This window comes from Oryctolagus cuniculus, chromosome 12 (assembly GCF_964237555.1).
Source record: "Oryctolagus cuniculus chromosome 12, mOryCun1.1, whole genome shotgun sequence".
Taxonomy (NCBI): domain Eukaryota; kingdom Metazoa; phylum Chordata; class Mammalia; order Lagomorpha; family Leporidae; genus Oryctolagus; species Oryctolagus cuniculus.
Window position 1 is genome coordinate 95316939 of NC_091443.1, and position 25882 is coordinate 95342820.

Here is a 25882-nt window from a genome sequence, read left to right on the forward strand (position 1 = left end):
TGGGAAAGTCATAAGAAAACCAGTAGCAGTTAATGAGAAGGCAGAAGAGACTTCTAGAATTGAACTGACCACAAGGTTTGCTGGGATTTTTTGAGCAGCACAGCAAGCACTAGGTTGTCTGTGTTGGGCACCAGATACAATCACTACAGCCTTGTGAAATTAGAAACTATGCCGTTCTGGCCGGCGCCGCGGCTCACTAGGCTAATCCTCCGCCTAGCGGTGCCGGCACACCGGGTTCTAGTCCCGGTTGGGGCGCCGGATTCTGTCCCGGTTGCCCCTCTTCCAGGCCAGCTCTCTGCTGTGGCCAGGGAGTGCAGTGGAGGATGGCCCAGGTGCTTGGGCCCTGCACCTCATGGGAGACCAGGAGAAGCACCTGGCTCCTGGCTCCTGCCATCGGATCAGCGCGGTGCACCGGCCACAGCGCGCCGGCCGCGGCAGCCATTGGAGGGTGAACCAACGGCAAAAGGAAGACCTTTCTCTCTGTCTCTCTGTCTCTCTCTCTCACTATCCACTCTGCCTGTCAAAAAAAAAAAAAAAAAAAAGAAACTATGCCGTTCTGCAGAATTGTGTTTGAGAGACTCAGCCTACAAGGAATGCAGGTGAGACAGAGCATCTCTGACCTTAACAGAGGCAGTGTGATTGGTCATTCTTTACTTTCCCTTTATATTGCTATAGCAACTTTAAAATGCCTTTTGTTTAAAAACCTGAGGGAATGTATGTGAAAAGTCATTTTGGCAATCTTTGGTCATCAGTAAATTCACCATCTTACGTGTGTTATAACTTACTGAACCCGTGGTACTAGGAACTTGATAGACTTGCAGCATTAGACTACAATTTTCTGCTTGCTCAAAACTGAGGGAGTTGGAGCTTACCCAGCATAATTAGAAATGTACCCTCTATTTGAAGCCTTGGCAAGAACAATAATTTAGTATCGTGGCTGTGTGGCACTGGTAGAATGTGTTGTTCAGTCCTGAGTTTGGGCACCTTGTTTGTTTATGACAGAAAACAGCTTTCAGAAACTTCCTGGTGGATAAAATACTCTTTTCACAATCTGGTGGTTTCACTGCTTTTTTTCTAAAGGTTTAATTTTCCCTTCGAGTGCAGGCATGTTCATTTTATCAAAGCTGGCATTTTCTCTTCTTTAAAAATTAAAGTCTTGAGTATTCTGAAGAAAATTTCGCAACCATTAGGGTATATAAGTGTGTGTCGTGTGAGCATAATTACAAGGATGAAATGCTTTGCTTTTGAGTAGTAGTGGACCAACACTTGGTGTGCTAAGCAACATAGTTTTTATTCTATTTTGTGGTTCAAAGGCTGCTTACTACTGCTCCTGATCTTAGATTATCTTAGTCCTTTTTGTCAAATGGATTTAGAGCGCACAGCACCTTTTTATCCACCTTCTCTCTGAAAAGCAGTGGGAGATAGAGCAACTTTTTTAAAGATTTATTTATTTATTTGCGAGGTAGAGTTACAGAGAGAGAGGTTTTCCGTCCAATGGTTCACTCCCCAAATGGTTGCAATAGCCAGAGGCGAACCGATTCAAAAGCTGGAGCCAGGAGCTTCTTTGAGGTCCCCTACATGGTTTCAGGGGCCCAAGAAGTGAGGCTATCTTCTGCTGCTTTTCCAGGCTATAAGCAGAAAGCTAGATTGGAAGAGTAGCATCGGGGGCACGAACCGCACCCATGAGGGATGTTGGCGCTGCCAGAGGGATGCTTTACCTACTTTACCACGGCGTTGGCCCACAGAGCAAATTTTTAAGCCAAGAGCCAGGAGCCCAAGAGCTGGGCCATCCTCCGCTGCTTTCCCAGGCACATTAGCAGGGAGCTGGATTGGAATCCGAGTACCAGAACTCGAACTGCTGCCTATATGGGATGCTGGCACCGCAGGAGTCACCACTACACCACAGTGTTGTGGTGCAGTGGGTTAAGCCATCACCTGTAATGCCAGCATCCCACCCTTGTTTTCTTTCTGTAATCTAGTAGTTGAAAAACAGCCACCACTCCCAATGCATGAGTCCTATAAAAGCAATTTCACTTTATTTGAACACTCTAAGGAGAAAAAGCAGAAGAGTATGTATTGTACCTAAAGAGAAAAACTCTGTCAAATTTTAAATCGAATGGTGGAATAAATTCCATGACAAAAGTGAAGCAAACAATTGACCTGTGGCCCCACTGCGCTGGCGCCTGGCTTCACTGCCTACTGGGGACAGACAGCAGGAGCCCAGGAGAAGCCTGGAGCCACACCCCTGCGCGGGCTTGGTCTTTGTTTTTTGATTGGTTGGAGCCTGCAGGTAATCTGACCAGAAATGATGTATGCTATTAAATACCGAGTTTATAAAAGGGGTGCTCAGTGCTGCTGTTTCTCGTTTCTCTTCTTGGTGTCCAGCGCCGTGGAGTTCTTCATTGGAGCATGTGCTAAGCCCTGGCCCTAAGAACAAGGAGGTGAGCAGCCGAGAGCAACACCTACAGGAAGGGCCGGGCTGCCGGTGTCGGAGGAGTGGCAGTGGATTCAACAGGACCCTCAGGTTTGTCCATTCTCGCCTGGTGAGTCTTCTTGAAATGTTTGTGCGTATCATATGCCGGTCCTGGACACAGGCAGGGGACACGTGGGCCTTCAGGAGCCAGGGGGAGGGAAGAATAAATTGTATGTTATAAATCGAATACTGTATTTTATATGATAACCTTTTATTATATATTATAAATTTCATATCATATGTTCTAAATAGATTTTAAATTGTATATTGTAAACCGTATATGTGCTCGGAGGTATCACAGACAGTTCCAGGAGGTGTGAGCCTACCTGGCTGAATTCTGATGCCAGGATGGGTGAACCAGCAGGTGCCCGCAGGTGAGTCATCTTCTTATAGGTGGGCAATTAAGATGCCCAGCAACTGTGTTGATTTCCAGGTCTCTTGTTTTATTTTCTGGATTTATAGTTCTACTTAGTGGATAGGAGCTGAGAAAGTGGATCTGGTCATCCAGGAAGGAAGTTCCTGCTCACAGGCTTTGCTTCCTGTTTTTCCTAATTTGCTAAGATAGTTTCTCTCAGTTTGCATTGAAGGTTCTCCAACACAGCAGTAATAACTTTGACTGCTAAACCCAAAAAGATGGTTGTACATTCTTGTCATCGCCCCACTGAATTCTAATTCTGCCTCTGTGATATCCAGTGTTTCCCTAATTTTATGAAAAAGTTCCTGAGGAATACATTGTTGTATTGTGTTAATGAGTGTGGTTATCTGGGAAGACATATCATGTAAAATTTACATATCCCAGTCATACTATTGCATTAACTAGGAATATGGGGACTCCGTTTATCATCAGAGGATGGCACCGAAATTTTGAGAGGGTAGCATTACTTCCTAAGTATATTTGTTTCAGGTATAAAACTATAAGGTTCTGAATAACTCAATACAGGTTCTTTTTACTTCTAAATTCGATTTTGAAATACTGAAATCATTCGGATTATGATATTTGTAGACCATTTTTAGGTCTGAGAAGGCAGGGGCATTGTTTCTGGGCAGTATCCACTCTGGTTGCCGTGTAATTGGTTCTAAACCATCGGTTGGTGAATTGAAATCCCTGTTTGTCCTGTGTTTTAAACAACACAAAATTTCAAAATCCGTAGGTATTGTGTTTTGTGGTTTGGTTCTTACAGTATGTGGTGAATTAAGTCTCCCTTCCTTCTGGTTAGCAGTTACTTGTGTTGATATCCCAGGATCATTCCTTGATCCTCATCTTATGAGATGCTGACCAGTGACTACTCCGAAACAGCTCCTTGGTGCACGTCCTCGTGGATGTTCCAGTTTCCTCATTATCCACTCTTGGTGTTCCTGTTAGTGCTGATTGTTCAAATCCAGAAGTTGAAATGACCCCATGTTCAGTCTATGTGTTTGTTCTCACTGGTCTTCTCATCCTAGGCAGCCTTATCTCTGTACCGTGTTTCAGGAAGGTCTTGGCTCTTTCTCTCATCGTTAGCTTGACCTATTTATATTGCCCATGGTTTTCTCGTGTTGGCTATTTTCAAACTTGATTCCTTGATTCCATAATTTGCCCTCACACACAACAAACCAAGAAAAATCTGTTCTTTTGTTTTCTCATGCTCCCAGTCCACAGATGTTCTCTGATAACAATCACCAGGCATCTCAAAGGCTGTCTGGTCCCTACACCCTTCTCAAAGCCACATGAATATGTGATTCTTTTGCTTTTCACTTTTGCGTCTCAGTTCTGTCACCTTTTCCACAAACCTCTGTTCCTGTGACTACCATGAAACTTTAGCATCTCCCACAAAAAGCCTAGGCTAGCAACTACTAGTGCACTACTAATAAGAAGTTAAAATATAGAAACTTTGTGAGGAAATTCCAAAATTAGAGTGGTTTATGCCAAACATCTTAAGATGCTTTTCCTCTGCTTAACTAAAGTCATATCTATGGGGGAAAACTAGGTGAAGAGTTTTCTACAAACAATGCCTTTGTTACCTCTATACAATTGTGTTTGTGAGTTATGTAGGCCTCTATAATTACGTATGGGGAAACTAAAACTGTGACTTGCAGTTCAGTATTGCAAATATTATAAAGCTTTCTACTGAAGTGCTGTAGTGAGAGAACAGGCATGGAGTCCAGGAAATCCTTCAATGAATTGGTATATGTGTAGTTTTCAGAGTGCTGCTTTCAAAGACATTTAAACCTTGTAAACATTTTCATACATATGATGTTAAATTTAAAAGTACTGCCTCAGCAAACACTGAGCTCTATGTGATTGATAACTCCTCCTACACTAATGGATCACCTTGCTTGATTTCCCCACCTGATTACTATGGAAGATGACATGTGAGTGTCAAATGGGGAAAGAAAGGTTTTTCTTAAAGATTTATTTATTTGAAAGGCAGAGCTACAGAGAGGCAGGGGCAGAGAGAGAAAAAGAGAGAGGTCTTCGATCTGCTGGTTCACTCCCCATAGGGCCGCAATGGCTGGAGCTGAGCTGATATGTAGCCAGGAGCCCGGAGCTGCTTCTGGGTCTCTCTGTGGGTGCAGGAGCCCAAGCACTTTGGCCATCTTCCACTTTCCTAGGCTATATCACAGAGCTGGATCAGAAGTGGAGCAGTGGGGACTCAAACCAGTGCTCTTATGAGATGCCGGCACTACAGGCAGAAGCTTTTCCTGCTATGCCGCAGTGCTGTCCCCAAGAGATATTCTTGTAGTAGACTAATGTTCATGGTGTATAGCCCTCTGCTCTGTGCAGGTAGAATTTGAGTAATTCTTGGCAGACCCTAAATTTTTGAGGTACATAGAGATAATATGATAAATGTAATGGGACCCACAGTTTTCTGATAAAATACTTCATGATATCTACTGGGGTCCTGCCATTTATGAAAATGGGTTCTAAAGCAACCTGATCAGTGAAGACGTTGCCACCTATTGATCCAGTGAAGCAAGTGCAGCGTGAGCACCTCTGACCCTGGCAGAGGCTGCAGCCCCTGGTGACTAAGATGCCGTAGGCCTGTACTGCTACTCATTCCACGGGGAAGGCCCTGCCATACTGCTGTGAGCATCCTGGTTTAATATTTTGGTATTGCCATGTTTTGCTTTGTTCTTCAACTTAAATACATGATATCTCCATTTGGTTCGTTTATTTCCTCTTGCAGTTTTCACAGCTAAATTTCTTTTTTTAATAATTTTTATTTATACAGAGGTGAACAGATATCATGTGTTTCATAGACACAGATTGAGGAGTATAGTGATACTTCACCTTTCCCTCCTCTCCCCAGCATGCTGCCCTCCTCCCTCCTTCCTTTCCTGTGATTACAAAATAAGCTGAAAGAATGTCATTGTGAAAACTATAGGAAAGTGTAAATTCTAAAACTTGACAGAACTAACTCCATAATGTGTAGCTCCTGGTAGGAACTGAAAAATGCAGATTGGGCTGTTTAAAAATTGTCATGCATTTCAATATGGAAACCCTAGGAATTTAGATTGAGTTTAGGTGTGAAACTACCATGGTGCCTCCCCAAAGGTGTGTTCTCAAAACATAATGTGCCCACAACCAACTATTGCTTTGAACCAAGGGCCATTGTGGTCACCAGTGATGGGAAATGGAAGGCATTTTAGGGCAGTGAGCCTGAGGACTGTGACCAAGACCTGTCCCGGTGAGTCAGTGAGAGATCAAACTATGCATGAGCCCCCTGGCTCCAAGCCCCAGCACTTGCCCCATCTTCCTATCAGCCTTCATTTACAAAGTACAAATTCAAGTGAAATCCAGCAAGAATTTGGACAGCAGAGAGCGTACTCTTTTTTGTTGGGTCCAGTTGCCATGTCACTGGTGACATGCTGATGAAGCAGGCCCTGCCTTTTCAGTTCCATGGTTTAATTGGGCGAATTCTCAACCTGCTTGTAATATGTAACTGTGTTACATGCATATAGGAATGTACACCCATCGGTGGGAGAATACCATATGGTATTAGAATTATAATTCTAATTTCACTTCTCACTTTCCTGGTTTCCTTCAGATATACTAACTTTTATTTTCTATTTCTGAGTTTTCAGTCTGAGGGAGGTGAGGTGACAGTGTAATGTGTTACTTGGATATTGTCTTAAATATTCTCTTGATAGAAATCCTGAATCTTTATTTTCAAGATATAAACTGCCTGAAATTTAGTTTAGTCAAGTTCATGAATGTTTTTCTTAAGATTTATTTATTTGAAAGTCAGAGTTACACAGAGAGAGAAGGAGAGGCGGAGGGAGAGAGAGAGGTCTTTCATCTGCTGGATCACTCCCCAGTTGGCCGCAATGGCCAGAACTCTGCTGATCCGCAGCCAGGAGCCAAGAGGTTCTTCCAAGTCTCCCACGTGGGTGCAAGGGCCCAAGGACTTGGGCCATCCTTTACTGCTTTCCCAGTCCATAGCAGAAAGCTGGATTGGAAGTGGAGCAGCCGGGACTTGAACCGATGCCCATATGGGATACCGGCACTGCATTTGGTGGCCTCACCTACTACGCCACAGTGCCAGCCAGCCCCAATCATGAATGTTTTAAAACTCATTTCTTTCCCATGAAGCCTACCAAAACCCCACAATATTAACCTAAGTTCCTTAATTTTTATTTGCATTTTAAGTATAGGAACCTATTTTTGCATGTTTTATTTTTCCAGCCTTATTACAATACAACCGAGAAACAAAAATTGTATATATTCAAGGCATGCAATGTGTGTTTCGATATGAGTCTGATCTTTACATTGCATTTTCACACAAACTTTTCGACTCTCCTGGTACTTACCATACACTATGAAAGGGGTAGTGCAATGAAGCTACTTAACAAAGTTATCACTCCTATAGTGTTTTTAAAATTTTTAAATTTTATTTATGTATGTATTTTCCCAGAAGATTTATTTGAAAGGCAGGGTTCAGCGCCATGGCTCACTTGGTTAATCCTCTGCCTGCAGTGCCGGCATCCCATATGGGTGCCGGGTTCGAGTCCCGGTTGCTCCTCTTCCAGTCCAGCTCTCTGCTGTGGCCCGGGATGGTGGAGGATGGCCCAAGTGCCTGGGCACCTGAACCCGCGTGGGAGACCAGGAGGAAGGACCTGACTCCTGGCTTTGGATCAGTGCAGCGCCAGCTCTAGGAGCCATTTGGGGAGTGAACCAACAGAAGAAAGACCTTTCTCTCTGTCTCTCTCTCACTGTATAACTCTACCTGTCAAAAAAAAAAAAAGGCAGGCAGCAGGGAAAGAGAGTAAGATAGAGTGAGAGAGAGGATGAGGGATATCTCATCTCATACATTATTTCACTCCTCAAATGTCTTCAGTGGCAGGGCTGGACCCCAGGTCTCCCACTTTGGCACAGTGGCCCAAGCCATTGGGACATCTTCTAGTGCTTTGCCAGGCACATTAGCAGGGAGGTGAATGGGAAGTGGAGCAGCTGGGACTCGGTCTGGTGCCCATATGGGATGCTGGCCGTCTAGGTGGAGGCTCAAGCTTTTACACCCCAGCTCCAGCACCATAACCATATATTTGTATCTTGTGACTAACATCTCTTCATTTTTCCTGCTCTCTGTGTTAGTTTGACTTTTGTATATTCCACATGTAAGTGTGATCATGTAGTATTTCTTATTTCTGTGTCTTGTTTCACTCATTGTAATGTCCTGTAGTTCCATACTTTTGGATCCATCTCGTGAGAAGTAGTAGTATTTCCTTTGTTTTTAAGGTTTGGTGAGGATTCCACTGTGTATGTATCCCAGTTTTCCTTATGGGTCCATCAACAAAGATTTGGGTTATTTCCATATCGTGGAATTGTGAATGATGCTGAAGTGAATGTGGGGGTGCAGACAATTCTCTGAGATGGTGGTTTTCTTTTGGATTCATGGCTAATAAAGGTTGTTCCTTTTTTTAATTTCATTTGAGGAACTTCCATATTGCTTTTCATAATGGCTGGCACAATTTACATTCCCTCCACTAGTGTGTGTTCTGTTTTCTCTACATTGTGCCCGATATTTGTTATCTTTTAACTTTTTAATAGTAGCCGTTTAACAGATATAATAACCACTGTCATCTTGATTTGCATTTTGCTGATGATAGCAATGTTCAGAACTTTTTCACATACCCTCAGGGTACATTGTATGTCTTTGTTGGAAAACATTGATTCAGTCCTTTGTCCTTTTTAAATTGTATTCTTTGCTGCTTAGTGGTATGCATTCCTTGTATTATTCCCTTGATCACACCTCCGGTTTGCTAATATTTCCTCCTATCCATTGGTGTGCCTTTTCATTTCACTGATCTTTGCTTTACTAGTTTGTTGGGGTTTCATTTCCTTACATTTGCTTTTGCTCTCTGTGCTTTAGTTGTTAGCACATAAGCAACCACTCTTGAGGCTGATGTCAAGGAATTTTCTACTTTGTAAGTTGTAAGTGTTCAGATCTTCTGTATGGACTTTCAGTTCATTTTGAGCTGATTTTAATATGTGGTGTAACAGTGATACAGTTTCAGTTTTGGACATGTGGTTATCTAGGTTGCTTCAGCCTCAGATGTGGGCCTTTACGTCCAGTGACTGCATGTTTGGTAACCCTGGTGGGCCAGGGCCCCCAGTGTCTTCAGTTGGATCCATTAAACCAGATGCTGTGGCTGGAGTTGGGCAGGAGCTTGGCATGTGTAATGATTTGGGAGTAGGAGACCATGCAGTGATGGGGTCAAGACAGGGGACTGTGGCCTCTTCCTCTGGAAGCCAGGGCTATATGAGGGTGTGTCAGACAGTTTTTTGAAGGGTAGACATTTGGCATGGTGGGAAAGACAATGCTCAGGATACCAGTGGCAGCCAGTGATGGCTTAAGTAGTTGGATTCTTGCTACCACATTGGAGACCATCTTCCAGCTTCAGCCTGGGTCAGATCAGCCCTGAGTATTTTGGACATTTGGGTAATGAACTACTAGATGGGTGGTATCTTCTCTCTCTCTCTCTCTCTCTCTCTCTCTCTCTCTCTCTCTCTCCTCCCCCCTCCCCCTTATTGTTTCTCCGTGTTTTGCTTTTGAAACCAATTGCAATATTAAAACTAGGTGGAAAAAATGGTTTACGGATGATTATCCCAGTAGCTTTAGATTACTGAGTCATTTCCTAGGATCATGCAGGGGGATGTGTGTAGCTCACAGTAATCTGTTATCTTTTATTAGAAAATGAAATAAAGGAGCTCAAGGCTCTGTCCATAAAATAATGCCAAAGATTAATGTAGATTTGATCAGTACAAATTTTATATGAGTATTGAAATGTCACACTAGCCCATAAATATGTACAACTCTTGTGGATGAAATTTAAGGAAAAATACCAACATGTTACTTGGTGTATAAAGTTAAGGGGTTTTAAATGATTAATGTCACAACTAATATTAGAGTATTTGAAAATGTTTAATTAATACAAGCAAAAACATAACCTGTAAATAACTGAACTGTTCTTTTCTTGTCATGCTCAGTCGAAGGGCTACCTGGCTGTGTTTTAAGTTGGTGATGATATTTATTTTAGATTGTTTCCTTTAATAAACTAAAATGGTAGTATGTTTTCATGTGTGTATGTGAAATTGAACAGCATCAGAGCAATACAATGAATATGAGATAAGCTTTTTCATATTTGGGATTTTATTGGTTTTTGAGAATCACTACAGAGACATTTTAATTTGTACACTATTCTTAACAAACCAGAAATTAAAAAAGTGAGGGCTTGTCATTCTTTTAAAATCTTTTATTTTTGAAATAGTGTATTTTTAAATTTACCTCATAAGAGCTTTATATTCCATTCAATAAAGAGTTCATCTATTAAGGAAGAATATAGGCAAGGGCAATAACAATAATCAAACAAAAAAGTCCTATCTTTATGATCGATTATGAACTTAAACTGATCACTTTAACTAGTAAGATAGTGTCAAAGAGATCACAGCACTCTGGCCTCAGAATCAGCCCTTAAGGCATTCGGATTAGGCTGAAGAGCCCATGAGAGTGTTTTTAGGCATGGAAAGTCAAGACACCCTGGCCAAAAAACAAACAAACAAAACAAACAAACAAAATAAACAAACAAAGAAAAAACAACCAAAAACAAAAAACCTAAGTGAAAGATCTCTGGGAGTGAGATCCCAGTGGAAAGAATGGGCCATCAAAGAAGGAGGTACCTTTCTCTGAAGTGAGGAGAGGACTTCCACTTTGACTATGACCTTGTCTAAATAAGATCAGAGTTGGCGAACTCAAAAGGCTTCCATAGCCTTGGCAACTCATGAGAAGAGCCTGGGGTGATTACTGACACCATAAACAAGAGTTTGAATCGTTAAGTCAACAACAGGATTCACTGTGCACTTACTCCCTACGTAGGATCTGTGTCCTTAATGTGTTGTCCAATGTGAATTAATGCTATAACTAGTACTCAAACAGTATTTCACACTTTGTGTTTCTGTGTGGGTGCAAACTGATGAAATCTTTACTTAATATATACTAAATCGATCTCCTGTATATAAAGACAATTGAAAATGAATCTTGATGTGAATGGAATGGGAGAAGGAATGGGAGATGGGAGGGTTGTGGGTGGGAGGGAAGTTACGGGGAGGAAAAAGCCACTGTAATCCAAAAGCTGTACTTTGGAAATTTATATTTATTAAATAAAAGTTACCAAAAAAAGGATCACCTAAATAAGACCAAGCGTCTGCTAATAGAAATAGATAGGAAAAGAAAAAAAAAAAGCCGGCTAATCCTCCGCCTAGCGGCGCTGGCACACCAGGTTCTAGTTCCGGTCGGGGCGCCGGATTCTGTCCCCGGTGCCCCTCTTCCAGGCCGGCTCTCTGCTGTGGCCAGGGAGTGCAGTGGAGGATGGCCCAAGTACTTGGGCCCTGCACCCCATGGGAGACCAGGAGCACCTGGCTCCTGCCTTCAGATCAGCGCAGTGCGCCGGCCACAGTGCACCGGCCGCGGCGGCCATTGGAAGGTGAACCAACAGCAAAGGAAGACCTTTCTCTCTGTCTCTCTCTCTCTCACTGTCCACTCTGCCTGTCAAAAAAAAAAAGTAATAGAATTAAAAAGGAGACAATGATCCAACATGGGAAGCAAGCCACACAGCAGACTCCTAGAATGACAACTACCCTAAACAGTGCTCTGGCCTCAGAATCAGCCCTTAAGGCATTCGAATCTGGCTAAAAAGCCCATGAGAGCATTTCAAGCATGGAAAGACAAGAAAGACACTGTGGCAAAAAATCACCCACATGAAAGGTCTCTAAGAGTGAGATCCCAGGGAAAGAAAGGGCCACCAAAAGAGGTCAGTACCTTTCTCTGAAGGGAGGAGGGAACTTCCACTTTGATTATGGCCTTGTCTAAATAATGTTGGAATTTGTGGACTCGAGGCTTCCATAGCCTTGGCAGCTCATGACCAGGAGCCTAGGGTGATCACTGATGTCAAATAGAAGAGTGTCAATTGTTAAATCAACAACAGGTGTCACGGTGCACTTGCTCCCCATGTAGGACCTCTGTCCTTAATGTGTTGTACTAGGAGAATTAATGGTAAAACTAGTCTTCAAACAGTACTTTAAAGTTTGTGTGTCTGTGTGGGTGCAGTCTGTTGAAATCTTTACTTAGTATAGAATTGATCTTCTGTATATAAAGATCATTAAAAATGAATCTCAATGAAGAATGGGATGGAAGAGGGGGTAGGAGTTGGGATGGTTTGCGGGTTGGAGGGTGGGTATGGGGGGAAGAACTGCTGTAATCCAAAAGTTGTACTTATGAGATTTATGTTTATTAAATCAAAGGTTTCTATAAAAATGACTACTACACTAATGTCGCTCCCCGTCTTCGTGGAGGAATGACACAGGACCCTGCGCTGTTCTTTTGTCTGCTCGGCCCTCCCCGGGTTTGCTGCTGGTTCTTCCCAGGTTGGCTACGTCCCTCCACCTCCGTGGAGGGGCGGGCCCCCTGCCACTTTCCCCACTTCCGCAGGGGAGCGGCACACCACCGGCCGGCTCTCTCGGGGGCTGCACAGGTGTTCCTTCAGATGTTCCCGGTGCATGTTGTCTCTCTCCTCCTTTTTTTTCCTCTTCCACCAATCCCAACTCTGCTACCCACACGCCGAGTACACTGCTCTCCTCCAATCAGGAGCAGGTCCTACAGTTTATTGGTTGAACTGGAGGCAGCTGTGTAGAAGCTGTTTCCTCCTCTCCCAGCGCCATATTGTGGGAGAGCAGATGCATAGAATAAGTCTTAATTCCAGTAACTTAGTCTAGTCCTAGTTGCTCCCAGTTGCTCCCCACACACTAATACACAGTAAATTTTAAAATGATCATGAATTATTAAAATTATAGTAGTATATCATCCTTAAGAATTTGTTTGATAAAGATATAAAAGAAAGTTGAACAAAACTATATTTGCAGCAATACTGATATACACAGGCATTAACTTTTTTATCTGTTTTTCTTTTGTTGTTGCCTGATTTCTTTTTTCGTAAAAGAAAATTTTAGCTCTCATATATAAAGGAGAACATCTAATATTTGTCTTTCTGTATCAGAATAATTTCACTGAGCATGAAGTCCTCCAGTTGCAATGATTTTGATACTAATAACAGGATTTCAGTTTTTATAGTACTGTAATATTCAGTTCTACATAGATGCATCCAGTTTTGCCAGCACCACTTACTGAATAGATGATACTTTTTTCCATTGTATAGTCTGGGCACTTCCATGAAAAATCAATTGTCTCTACCTGTTTGGATTGATGAATTAATTAAATTCCACTATCATGCTGCCTTGATTGCTATAGCTTTGTAGTAAGCTTTGAAGGCAGGCATTCTTATGCCTCTAAGTTGATTGTTTTTTAAATTTTGCTCAGGATAATTTTGGCTATTCTTGATATTTTGTGATTTCTTAGGGAATTTAGGATTATTTTCTCATTCTGTAAAAAATGTCATTGGTGTCTGATAGGAATTTCATTTATTTTGTAGGTTGCTTTAATTAATACAGGTATTTTAATTATACTAATTCTTCCAATCCGTGAGCAAGTTATATTTTTCCATGTTAGGAGTCCTTGATGATTCATTTCTTCAACATTTTAGAATTATCATTGTAGATATCTTTCACTTAATTGGTTACATTGATTCCTAAGTGCTTTATTTTTGTCTCTATTGTGTATGGGATTACTTTTTAGATTTCATTTTTGGCAAGTTGGTTGCTAGCATATAAAAAGCTACTGCTTTTGTATGTTGATTTTGTAACCTGTAACTTTACTGAATTGGTTTTTCATCTTGAACCATTTTTTTGGTGGAGTGTTTAGATTTTTCCATGCACAACATCATGTATTCTACAATGTTGTTGAATCCAGTTATTGTTAACAGTTGTGTTGAGGAATATTTAATGTGATAAATATAAGAGCATGTCAAAAAGGCTTAAAGTTTATCTGTGGAAAATTTCTCTGTCATTTGCCGTATGGGAAATAGTACCTGGTAGACTTGTGGACTGACGTTGTTAATGGAGTGCATGGGTTCACCCATTGGTTTATCGCTGGTTTCTGTGTCCCCCACAGACTCCCAGTGAGACAGTGAGGCTTCTTGAGGTTGTGTGCAGAGTGTTGCTGGCAGCCCCGTATAAGTAACATGGTCTCATGAGATCATTTCAAACATTTGTACCTCCACCTGGGTAATGCAGATTCTTGTGTGCTGCAGGATGGTGAGTCTGCATGCACCAGATGACAGCTGGCTGCTCCTCACATGCTGCCAAGTACCACCCAGGACATGGTTAAGAAAGTAGATGCCTTGTCTGCAACTGTCTCAGGTGGTGAAGTTCTGTATCTCAGACACCAAGGAAGTCCACACAGATGTATATACACCTTGCTGTGGATGGAGATACAAAGCCTGCCCAAAGACTGGACAGGAACAGATTGAGAAGGGCAACCTTGCTGTGTTCCTGACAGGAAGTAGCCTACAAATCACGGGGCAACAGACTTGGCAGCTGGCAGCTGTCACTGAGCCACATCAAGATCCTGTCCAGCTTGTCTGGAAAGCACAAACAGATGGCATCATGTTTGCACAGAGGGTGAACATAAACGTTTTCTACTGCAGTGGGTGTCCAGATCATGTTAAACACCACACTACAGCAGGAGCTTCTGTATTTCAATGGACGTGTACAATTAAGAATAAAAGAGAGCTGTTAGGCATTCTTCAGTGAGTATGTGCAAGCCACCAGCCCTGAATGGCAAAGCTGCCCCTAGGACAGTCCCAACCAAGCTACCTTGGCCCCAGTGGAATTATTTATTCACTTACTTAAGCGTTAGTCATTATGTTCCATTGAAAGACAAGAAAACAGATTTCCCACTGGTTGGATCACTCCACTTGAGTGGCAAGGGCCCAAATATCTGAGCCATCCTGTGTTTCCCAGGGTAAGCAGAAGCAGGAACCTGGATGTGAATGCATGACAGGTATTGATCCTAGATACTTTGCGATGGGATGCTGGCACCAAAAATGATGTCTTTAATTGCCATGCCAAATACAATGTATTGATGCCTTTATATACTAATTATTAGAATGGCAGTGTGAGATAGAGAGAGATGCTTCCATCTGTTGGCCTCACCCCCAAAGCCTGCAGACATTATTGGAAGGGCTAGGCCAAAGTCAGAAGCCAAGAACTCCATCCAGTTCTCTCACATTGGTGGAAGAGACCTAAGTAACTGACCCAATGCCTACTATCCATCAGAGTGTACATTAGCAGGAAACCTGACTGCAGGAAGATTATACTGAAATCCAGGCGCTCTGATATGGGACGTGGGTAACCCAAATGACATCTTAACAACTCTGTCACAGTTCCTTGGCTATTGTTACATTTTAATGATTTTTTATTTGGAAAAAAAATATTAGTGAGGGAACGACATAGAGATATCATCCCAACCACTACCTCACTCTCCAAATGGCTGCAACAGCTACAGATTAGCCAATGTGAAGCCAGGAGCAGGAACTCCATCTTCTTTTCCAACATGGGTTGCAGAGTCCTGAGATCTTCAGGCATCACCTACTGTCTATCCATGCACCTTAGGAGGAAGCTGGAGTGGAAGCATAGTAGCTGGGGCATGCCCCAGCACTACAATATAAAACGGAAGCATTGTTAGCTGTGCCACAACATCAGCATTCCCATTGTTACTTGTAAAAGCAGTCCCACCACAGGACCGAGCAAAACTTCTGGCCCTGTTGGCGGCAACTTCAGAAGTTTATCAACCTACGCAAACCCTAAGCACCCTGGGAAATACGAAGGCAGACACGTAGAGTGTTCACAGCCAGAGTTTGCTTCAGCATCTCCCTGCAGTCCAGTGCTGTGTAATCAGATGTGGTGCGCTCTCTGACTTCCTGTGATACATGTTGGGACCTATTCTGAACATCGTCAACAAAGTCAGTGGCTTCGCAGGCTGCACTGCTGCCTACTGGCTCATTTCAGGCAAGTCTCATGAGTTTCTGGACACCACTGAGGCCCTTCTAGACAGAGAGAAGACCACCAGACATTCAACCATGGTGGGATTCTTGTGCACACTAGCGGTAAGCAATCATCACCAGGCATCTTTGTGGATGACAATCACCATGTATTAGGGTCACATTATAGAGCCTTATGGATCATCAGGCACTAACTCCTATGGCATTGTGATCATTCCCAGTAAAGTGCATCAGTCATTATTCATTGACAGACTATGAAGAGGACATGCCCTTGGGTCGACTGCCATGGTCAGCATCAAGACAGGACCCAACCTCTTCCTATGAGTCCTTGTGTTGCTTCTGCCTACCTCTTCTTCTGCCTATCATTTCTGTTCCTTGGCATGGACAGCCTAAGACTTCTGTTCTTCACCTAGATCAATCCCAAGTCTTTTGTACTGATGCGGCATGGACACTTAACACACATCCCTATATTGTCAACACCCTAAAATATAACTCAAGAAGGACAAGTGGGGAATCGACATAGCTGTCCATGATAGAGTATAAGTATTCTTTGAAATACATTGAGTCATCTATTAACTCACCCATCAAGCACCTTCTCCAAGCTGGCAGATAGGAATGGAGGCATCCCGCAGGTTACCACCACCTCAAGAAGGTCAAGCTTCGCTTTGAATTTGCATTACTTGATATTATCAGACTGCCCCTGATAATTTTGCCATTATTGCTGTGGCAAGAACTGTATGTGTCTTGTGGAGATTTGGCACCATTTACTTTATTTTGTAAAGATTTTATTTATTTATATGAAAGTCAGAGTTATAGAGAGAGAGGAGGGGCAGAAAGAGAGAATTGACTGGAATGGCCGGATCTGCACCGATCCGAAGCCAGGAGCCAGGAGGTTCCTTAGGTCTCCCCCTTGGGTGCAGGGGCCCAAGGACTTGGGCCATCTTCTACTGCTTTCCCAGGCCATAGCAGAGAGCTGGTTGGGAATTGGAGCAGGGGATCTCAAACTGACGCCCATATGAGATGCTTACGCTGCAGGCCAAGGCGTTAATCCGCTATACCATAGCACCAGCCCCACCATTTCCTTTTAATTTGAAGGCCAACAATGCACCTTTATGAGACTTCCAGTCGACTGCCTCTGTGGTCCTCCAGGGTTCATGGTCTGTGTTAACAGGATCTGGCTGGCCTTCAGTTGTCTCCTAGCATCCACCTGTGACACTATGTTGAGGACATCGTTTCAACTGATAATCAAGAGGAGGAGGAAAAATGGGCCTCAATCATCAGCAACTGACTTCTTGACCAAGTGGGTATGGACCTTAGTTCCATATGAGATGAGAGCTTGCAACCTCAAATTTTTGGTCTATATTTTGAACAAGGATTTCAGAAAAATTCCTCAACAAATCCACATATATCTGCTTTTCCTCACTGATTCAGTTTCAACCAGGGAAGCCCAGCACATTTTCAGTTTCTGATAACACCAACTTCCTCACCTCTAAAGAACCCTAAGATTCATCTGTCTCACCAGCCACCCACAAGGATGCACCTTGGTCAGGCATACTTCCAAGGAAAAAGCTAAGGATTACTCTATGGCTAGTTTTTGGTTCTGAGGGCCCCATGGGTAAAGGATTTCAAGTTAGCTTTGCGCTTGTAGTGACACTACTGTTTGACTCAGAGAGTTTGGACTACCTCCCTCAGCATCATGAGCTGGGCCCTGGCCTCCAGCCACTGAGAATCTCTTGTTAAATGGGAGTGGTATTTTCAGAGGCCAGACAAACCCACACCCTGAGGAGTCTGTGTCCTTACGAGGATGTCAGCCTCTGACACTTCGTCTATTTACAGAGCCCCCATCAGTCATCTCACATTAGATACCTCCTTCCAGATACCGGGGTAGTGTCATGTGTCTCAGGGGGCAGAACTTGTGATCATCCTACTTGTCGTCGAGCAGTCCACCCTCACTCAAGGCCATCTTGAAATTCACATGTCCACCAATTCTTGGGACAACACCAATTCCTAATGACTTTGTGTGGCCTCAAACTGGACAGTCCTTACCCTTACTTTGGAGTTCCTCCTTTGGTGGGTCACTGTTGATATCTGTGCTACTGGCCTAACCTCACTGAGCAACTCAGCTATTTTGATTGCCAAAATTCTACTGCCTTTTAATGTAGCAAAACTGCATTTTATATTATCTACCTCCTTGCTTTCATAGGGGAGCCTCCCAGGCATATATGATTTAGGACTTAATAGGCCTATCAACTTGGATTTCAGCTTGTAGCTTTCCTATTGTATCCAAGTCAGTTGTGGAAGTCCCCCAGGAATGCCTGCTGTACAGGCAAAACTGTCATTCCTGCTTCTCGTGTGATTGCATTTGGAGTGGTGGTAACATAATCTGCCCAGAGGTCAGGACCTGACAGGCCATTGTGCCAGTCCAGGCACTACACCTATGGCAGGCCTTGAGCCTTGCACTCTGAAGACATGACCCCCCCAGGAAGAAGCACCTTAGCAAGGCCAGCCAGAGCCATGAGGACCAACAAGTTATGAAACTGCCTTGATTGCAGCCCAGGGCCCCTTGCAGCCATAAATTCAGTGCATTGGGGAGGTTGGCTGACTGTGAGTCAGGAGATTGCAAAGACCCAGGACTGACTATAGATACACTCAGCTGTTTCCCTCAAGGGAAGGGTTTGAAAGGGAAGGTCTGGGCACTGGGTTTCTTAAGGAGTGAAATTCAGATTCATGGACTCCCTACTAGAGCGGTGATAAATATGGTGAGATCTGCAGGATCCAGACTCAAGTTTCATGATCCTGGCAAAGTCGATTGATATATCCCTAGCTAGAGGAACATCCTCCAACGCTGCGAAGCCTATGGGGTTGATGCAGGCCCAGGAGGAAGGCACCACTTCTTACAACTTGTGGCCAGGTCCAGGGAGGCCCCTCGCTTGGATCTCCATTCCTTTTATCTCAGTTTTGCATTAGAGAGTACCCCCGCCCATGCTTTGATTGCATCTCTGTGACATAAGACCTCCTGACTGGAGTATAGCCTAGGGATCTCATTTGGAACACTTAAGAGTGCCATAGGCAGAATACACCAAAATCACAGGAAATGGGACTTGCCTCCTGGGAAAGAGAGTAAAGAGGGTTTTCCCGGTTTGCTGCTGAGGTCTAACAAGCTCTGAGAGCAGCACTGAAGTCCTATTGTGACCATCTGACCATCTGCCAATCAACAGTGAGGCCTTCAGGGAACATAGATGTTTGTTGAGCTTTGGGGTAAAATCTACATAAAATGAAATGAAACTCAGATGTACAGTTGGGTGCATTTTTTGTCTACATGAGCAGTGTGTGGAAAGTACAGATGCAAGGGTTTGAACCCACATGGGTGTCTCCTAACCAGCAATGGTTTGAACCCACATTGAAAGTGTTTCCTAAACACCAGTGGTTTGAACCCACATGGGAGTGTCTCTTAACCACCAGTCCAACAACTGAAGTAGCAGCTCCTTTGCCTTACAAGATCTCTGTGTGGCCCTTTGCAGTCAAACTCTTTGAACTCCAGTGGCCGCTGACAGCCATTCATTCGTGCGTTCTCCATCTCTATTTGGCCTTTTCCCAGAATGTCCTGTGAGTTTAATCTTAGCATGTAGACTTTAGGGTATGGATTCTTTCTCTTAGAAAAATGTACCTGAAATTTAGCCCAGTCAGCACATGACTTCACGGCTTGTTACTCTTTCTCACTGAATCCTGTTCCTCATTATGGATCTGATATAGTTTGCGTATTCATCCCTCATGAAGATCATCCAGTTTACAGTTTTTAGTGATTGTGAATAAGACAGTGAGCATGGCAAGGGGTTTTTATGTGTGCTTGTTTTCCAGGTCAATTGAATACATAGAGATACACATTTGGAGTCTGATGCTGTGTGTGTACTTTTGTAAGAAACTGCCAGATTATCTTAGAGTTCCTGTTCTGCTTTGAATTCCTTTCTTCAGTAAATGCGTGTTCCTGTTACTCCACATTCCTGTCAACATTTCCTATTAGCAGTTCTGTTTGATTTTACGCAAATAGACTTGCAGTGGTATTTCATCATGCTGTTAACACTCAGTATACTATTTTTGTGTGCTTATTGGAGATAGTGTCCTATTATATACGGTGCCAGTTGCGGGGTGGAGGGGTCACCTTTTTGCTCATTAAAAATTTTTAGGTTTCATTTATTTATGTGAGAGGTAGAGTTACAGACAGAGAAGGGGAGAGACAGAAAGATCTTCCACCCATTGGTTCACTCCACAAATGCCTCAATGGCCAGAACTAAGTCGATCCAAAGCCAGGAGCCAGGAGCTTCTTCCGGGTCTCCCACATGGGTGCAGGGGCTCAAGCACTTGGGCCATCTTCTACTGCTTTCCCAGGCCATAGCAGAGAGCTGGATTGGAAGAGGAGCAGCCAGGACACCACTAGTGCCAATTGGGGATTCTGGCGCTACAGGCAGAGGTTTAGCCTACTGAGCTACAGTGCCGGCCCCTCTGGATTAAATTTTAAGTGTTCAGTGTATAATCAGGAACAAGTCCTTCATTAGCTGTATGTTTTGTAAATATTTTCTCCTGATGCTGGCACTGTAGAGTAGCGAGTAAAGCCGCTGCCTGAAGGACGGGCCTCCCGTATGGGCTCCGGTTCGAGTCCAGGCTGCTCCTTTCCTGAAGCAGTAGAAGATGGCCCAAGTCCTTGGGTCCCTGCACCCACGTGGGAGACCCCGAGGAAGCTCCTGGCTCCTGCCTTCGGATCAGAGCATCTCCAGCCATTGCAGCCATCTGGGGAGTGAACCAGCAGATGGAAGACTTCTGTCTCTCTCTGCCTCTGTCTCCCTGTAACTCCACCTTTCAAATAAATAAATCCTTAAAAAATATACAATTTTCTCCCACTCCCTAATCATAACCCATTCTCTAGCTTTTTACTTCATTCTCTTTACAATATATTGGGCAGAATAAAAGTGTTGAAGTTCCACTGATCAATTTTTTTTCTGTCATTCTTGGAATATGCTTTTGCATTTTGCAAAAACTCAACATGAAATCAAAGTACATATCCTTCTGTATATTTATGGAATATTTATGATTTCATAGTTAATTAGATCTGTGGTCCATTTTAAATCAGTTCTGTAGAGGTATGTATTGAGAACTTTGTGCTTTGCTTTGCATAGGGGTTGTGGGGAGCAGCTCGGACTAGACTGTTACTGGAATTAGGACTTATTCTATGCATCTGCTCTCCCACAATATGGCGCTGGGAGAGAAGTAAACAGCTTCCGCACAGCTGCCTCCAGTTCAACCAATTAACTGTAGGACTTGCTCCTGATTGGAGGAGAGCAGCGTACTCGGCGTGTGGGCAGCCGAGTTGGGATTGGTGGAGGAGGACTATAAAGGAGGAGAGAGACGGCATGCACCAGGAACATCTATGGGGAACATCTAGCTGAAGGAACACCTGTGCAGCCCCCGAGAGAGCCGGCCGGTGGTGTGCCGCTCCCCTGCGGAAGTGGGGAATGTGGCCAGGGGGAACTGCCCTTCCACGGAGGTGGAAGGGATAGTAGCCAACCCGGGAAGAACCAGCAGCAAACCCGGGGAGGGCCGAGCAGACAGAAAGAACAGCGCAGGGTCCTGTGTCGTTCCTCCATGAAGAGGGGGAGCGACAGGGGTGCCAGATTGTTTCAGTATCATTTGTTAAAATGAGTAACCTGGATCCAGTGAGTTCTGTTGGGCCCTTGGTCAAAGATCACTTAAATTGGAGAACCAGTTTCTCCATTTTCTCCCACAGAGCTATACATCTGTCATTTTTTAACACAGCCCTGTCTTCCTTACTGTACTTGTATAGTAGAAGAATCTAAAAAGAATAGTTTGAGTTTCTCAGCATATCTCTTCTGCATAAGCATCGTTTTGGCTGTTCTAGACCCTTTGCTTTCTGTGTCCATTCCAGAATCAGCTTGGCATTGTCTACTGAAAAGCTTGCTGAGACCTGGACTGGTTTTGGGTTGAATCCACTCGACAGAGTGGGCAAAGCTGATAGTAGTACTGGGCCTTCTTAACCATGAAACATAGTCCAACTCTGCATTTATTTATATCTTTTATATCTGTTATGAGTGATTTGTAATTTTCTGCGAACTGATGCCCTAACATTTTGTTGAATTTATAACTCAGTGTGGCCTTTTTAGTGGCACAATGGGAATTGTCATTATTTAAGGCATTTTTGAAAGTTTTTACTTTACGTGTTTAATACTAGCTCCTCTACAGAGAAGCTCCACATTCTGATGGAATGTAGTTAGAGACTGGAAGGCAGTTAGGTAGATATGAATACTGACTGGATATTGTAGACTTCCAGCAATATTTGAAGGGTGATGATGCTCATGTTTAAAAAACAATTCTAAATTACTAATGCACACTGAGATATCTACAAATGCATTTGGCTTTGTTTAAGTTATTTTCCACTGGGGGAGTGGCTGTGTGAGGCGGGACGGGAGACTGCTTCAGATACCTGTAGGAACTGTGAGGATGGAATTTTTTGGTTTGGTACACTATTCATTCCTGATTGTTGAGATACATTGGCATAGTCAAAATAAAAAGTAAAAAAGGCAGAAATATGAGATCACAAATAGTAAAATAGGGCATAATTTGGATGGCCCTCACCCTCAACTCATTCCATGCATATTGTAGTCCAACCTGATTTTGCTCCCAGCTAGCTCTTGGTTGGCATTGACCCCTCACTCTGCACTCAAGCCCTTCTCACAACCTCCAGGTGGCTGAGATTTCCCATGACCTCATCTCTCCAAGCTCTGCTCTCCAGGCCACCTGTTAAAGTACAAGGATAGGCCGGCACTGTGGCTCACTAGGCTAATCCTTCACCTGCGGCGCCGGCACTCCAGGTTCTAGTCCCGGTTGGGGCTCCGGTTCTGTGCCAGTTGCTCCTCTTCCAGTCCAGCTCTCTGCTGTGGCCCCAGGAGTGCAGTGGAGGATGGCCCAAGTGCTTGGGCCCTGCACCCGCATAGGAGACCAGGGGGAAGCCCCTGACTCCTATCTTCAGATTGGCACAGCGCGCCGGCCGTAGCAGCCATTTGGGGAGTAGACCAACAGATGGAAGACCTTTCTCTCTGTCTCTCTTTCTCACTAACTTTGCCGGTCAAAAAAAAAATACTACAAGGATAACCCTGTCTCTCTAGGCCTGGCCATCCCTTGGGCTGCACTTTACAACAGGTGGGAGACTTTGGCTTGTTAGTGCTACCTGTGTGAGAGCAGGTAGAGGGCTCGTACCTGGTATTTTCCTGGACTCTCGGTCTTTATCTTGTTCATGTCTAGCAGCAGTGTTGACTTCTTCCCCCACATCTGGGCAGTGATCCCCATGTCTGTTTTGTGACACAGCTACAGAAAAGGAGAGGCTTGGGTGAGACAAGACCCCAGGGATGGAACAGGATGGGGTGGAGAACAGCCTGAGGTGCTTGGAACATGGAAGCCCTGGGCTCCATGGTGTCTTGGGAGAGGCTGGCTCTGCCTGGGCTCTGGCCTCATTACCCACAGTTCTCAGGAGGCGTGGGCTTCATTCCCAGTAGATTCACCCTTTTGGAGCACCAAGATGCCTCCCAACCTTGGACCTAGTGGTGACCCAAATAGTGACATCAGTTTCCCTCCCTAGAAGATGACCATGCAATGGATGGACAGGAAGACTTTAGGGTGAGAACACTTACCTCCAGCCATCTGAGAATCAGCAGCGTACTGCCTTGGAAATAGGCACTGCTTGTACCAAGCATGCAGGAAGTTGTCATAAAGGGGCCCTCAACCTCCTCCTTACCTTGCTATTACTCTGATATTTCCTCCAGTTCTTCAGCATCTTTAGGCATTTCTAGAGTGTGTGAGTCTCGTGGCTGGGAAAGGAGAGGGGATGGTATGAGTCCAGTTGCTGGCCTTTCTGCAGTGGCCCTTGGAGGCAGCATAGGAGCCCTAACATGACTGAACTTAAAGGAGTCAGACCGTGAGGCCCTAGATCTTCTAATTGGGTGAGTGTCTGTTGCCTTGTCTCCAAGGCAGAAAAGGCCAGCAGGACCCTCCTTGTGTGTGTGTTGGGGGGGGGCTGGACTTGCCATCTGCTGCCTTTCCTGGGCAGAAGTCATCACCCTCTGCTAGAGCTTAGTGAGGACTGTTCTGAGAAGGGTTGTGCTGTCCAAGAGTAGGTGGGCTCTGCCCTCACAGCAGCTGTTGCCTGAAGTGACCTTGACCTGAAGTGACAGGGTCTAGGTGCCTAGCCTGAGAACTGTTAGCTGCTGAGAGCCTTCACCCAGGCGCCCACCCATCCTGGTGCCTCCACATCCCTTAGAGTATGCCCCCTTGTCTACCTGCTTCTCCTGTATGCTTGAAACGCACCGTGCCCCTTCCTTGTCGGCCCCAGAAACTGTGACAGTGACCACACAGCTGTGGCCAATCCTTTGCTCTGTGTCCTGTCAGCTGCTCAGGCAAGATACCTCCCCCCTCCCCTACGTGGCTTGCAATACGTAAGTTATCTGTTAGTAAAGGTGGGTTTTTGATACATTTCCAGAACAATCCCCTGGGGCACTGTTCCAGGTGCTCTGCTGAGCCCACCTCCTAGTCTCTGTGCTTCTGTGCAGTCCTGGGATGATGATGTGAACAGATTCAAGTCCTGCCTCCTCCACCACAAGTCCTCCTCCCAGCACGGAACCAAGGGCAATTAGGTCACTGTGAACTGCAAACCCGCTTGTCCTCCTCTCCCTGGGAGGGGTCCCTGGGTAGCTTCTCAGCCCCTGATGCCCCAGCCATGGCTCCTCCTAGGAGCCTTCTATAAGAGGCCTTTAGCCCAACCATGTGGGACCCAGGGATCTGCTGGACACCTGCCCACAGCCCAGGCAAGGTGCCTCTCACCCCATGGCTACATGCTCTGGAATGTTGCTGAACTGGGCTGGCTCCACCAGCGACAGGGAGGACCTGCAGGCTGCCCCCTGCCCTTGGGAATCCCTGAGCTCTCAGCACCTGCTGTACCTCAACTCTGTCCCTACCAGCCCCCTGAGTTGCTTGTGAGTCACTCAGCTTTGGCCTAATGCCAAATGGGTGGGGGAGGCCTGGTGAGAGGCCATGGACATCAGGGACTGGTGGAACCAGGGCAGCCCCTTGGGGTTCTGTGAAGCAGATCTCCAACTCACCGATATGCAGCCTCCAGTTCTGTAACTGCTCACACTCAGCAGTGATGTGTGCTGCTTCCTGGACCAGCAAGACCTCCAGGTCCCACAGCTCCTTGAAGCTGAAAGGCAAAAATCCCACCATGACACAACCTCAAAGAACCACAGGGAACTGCTCCCCACAGCTCCTGTCCATCAGATCAGAGGAGGTGTCAGCCCCACAGGCAGTGAATGCCTGAAGTCCAGGTCCCAGAATGGTGAACTGTGCAGAGGACAGGGACATGGATAGCCCCACCCCACTTCCCTAGGATGGTCATTCTTCATCCTCCTTTGCCATCCAGCTTTCCTCCCATGACCATCACTGCACCTGTGCAGAAGGCTCCCACCCCACTCCCACCTGTGGGAACCACATGCCCGGTGGGTTCACAGATGGGCTCACCCCACACCCGAATTGAGTGTTCTGCATAGTGCCTGCCCAGACATCCGTGTCCTGACACAGGCTCACACCCAGGGCACACAGGCACCCATGTTCCAGGGTCACTCTGATGAAGCAGCGACATGACTGTATCCACGCTCAGCACACAATGGGCATCACTGAAGACTCAGCCAGCATCACCCTCAGCAGCAGCCCAGAGAGCCCAGGGCCACACACCTGAAAGCAAATGTCCTCAAGTCAGCAGGACATGCAGAGCTGGATCCATCGAGCTCTGCCAAACATGCCTCCTGTCTAGAAAATGAACCCCAGGTCCGTCAGTTACTGGACACATGGAAAGAGGGGGTTTTGGGTTACTGGAAACACTGGTGGCCTCTAACTGCCACAGAACATGGAAAGAGAGGGTTC

The 25882-nt window shown here is 45.0% G+C and overlaps 2 long non-coding RNA genes across 2 annotated transcripts in view; one reads left to right on the plus strand and one right to left on the minus strand.

Annotated features, from left to right (window-relative positions):
- The first annotated feature begins 1713 nt into the window (after positions 1–1713).
- Positions 1714–25882, plus strand: part of LOC138844720 (uncharacterized) — a 124195-nt gene continuing 100026 nt past the window's right edge. Inside the window, exon 1 of the long non-coding RNA XR_011380958.1 lies at positions 1714–2524. This is a non-coding gene — a long non-coding RNA (uncharacterized lncRNA). The remainder of the gene's footprint in view (positions 2525–25882) is intronic.
- Positions 2476–25848, minus strand: LOC138844719 (uncharacterized). Its single transcript, XR_011380957.1, has 5 exons — positions 25694–25848; positions 25066–25163; positions 23706–23778; positions 23171–23278; positions 2476–2611 (listed from the first exon to the last, which is right to left on the minus strand). It is a non-coding gene; the product is annotated as an uncharacterized lncRNA (long non-coding RNA).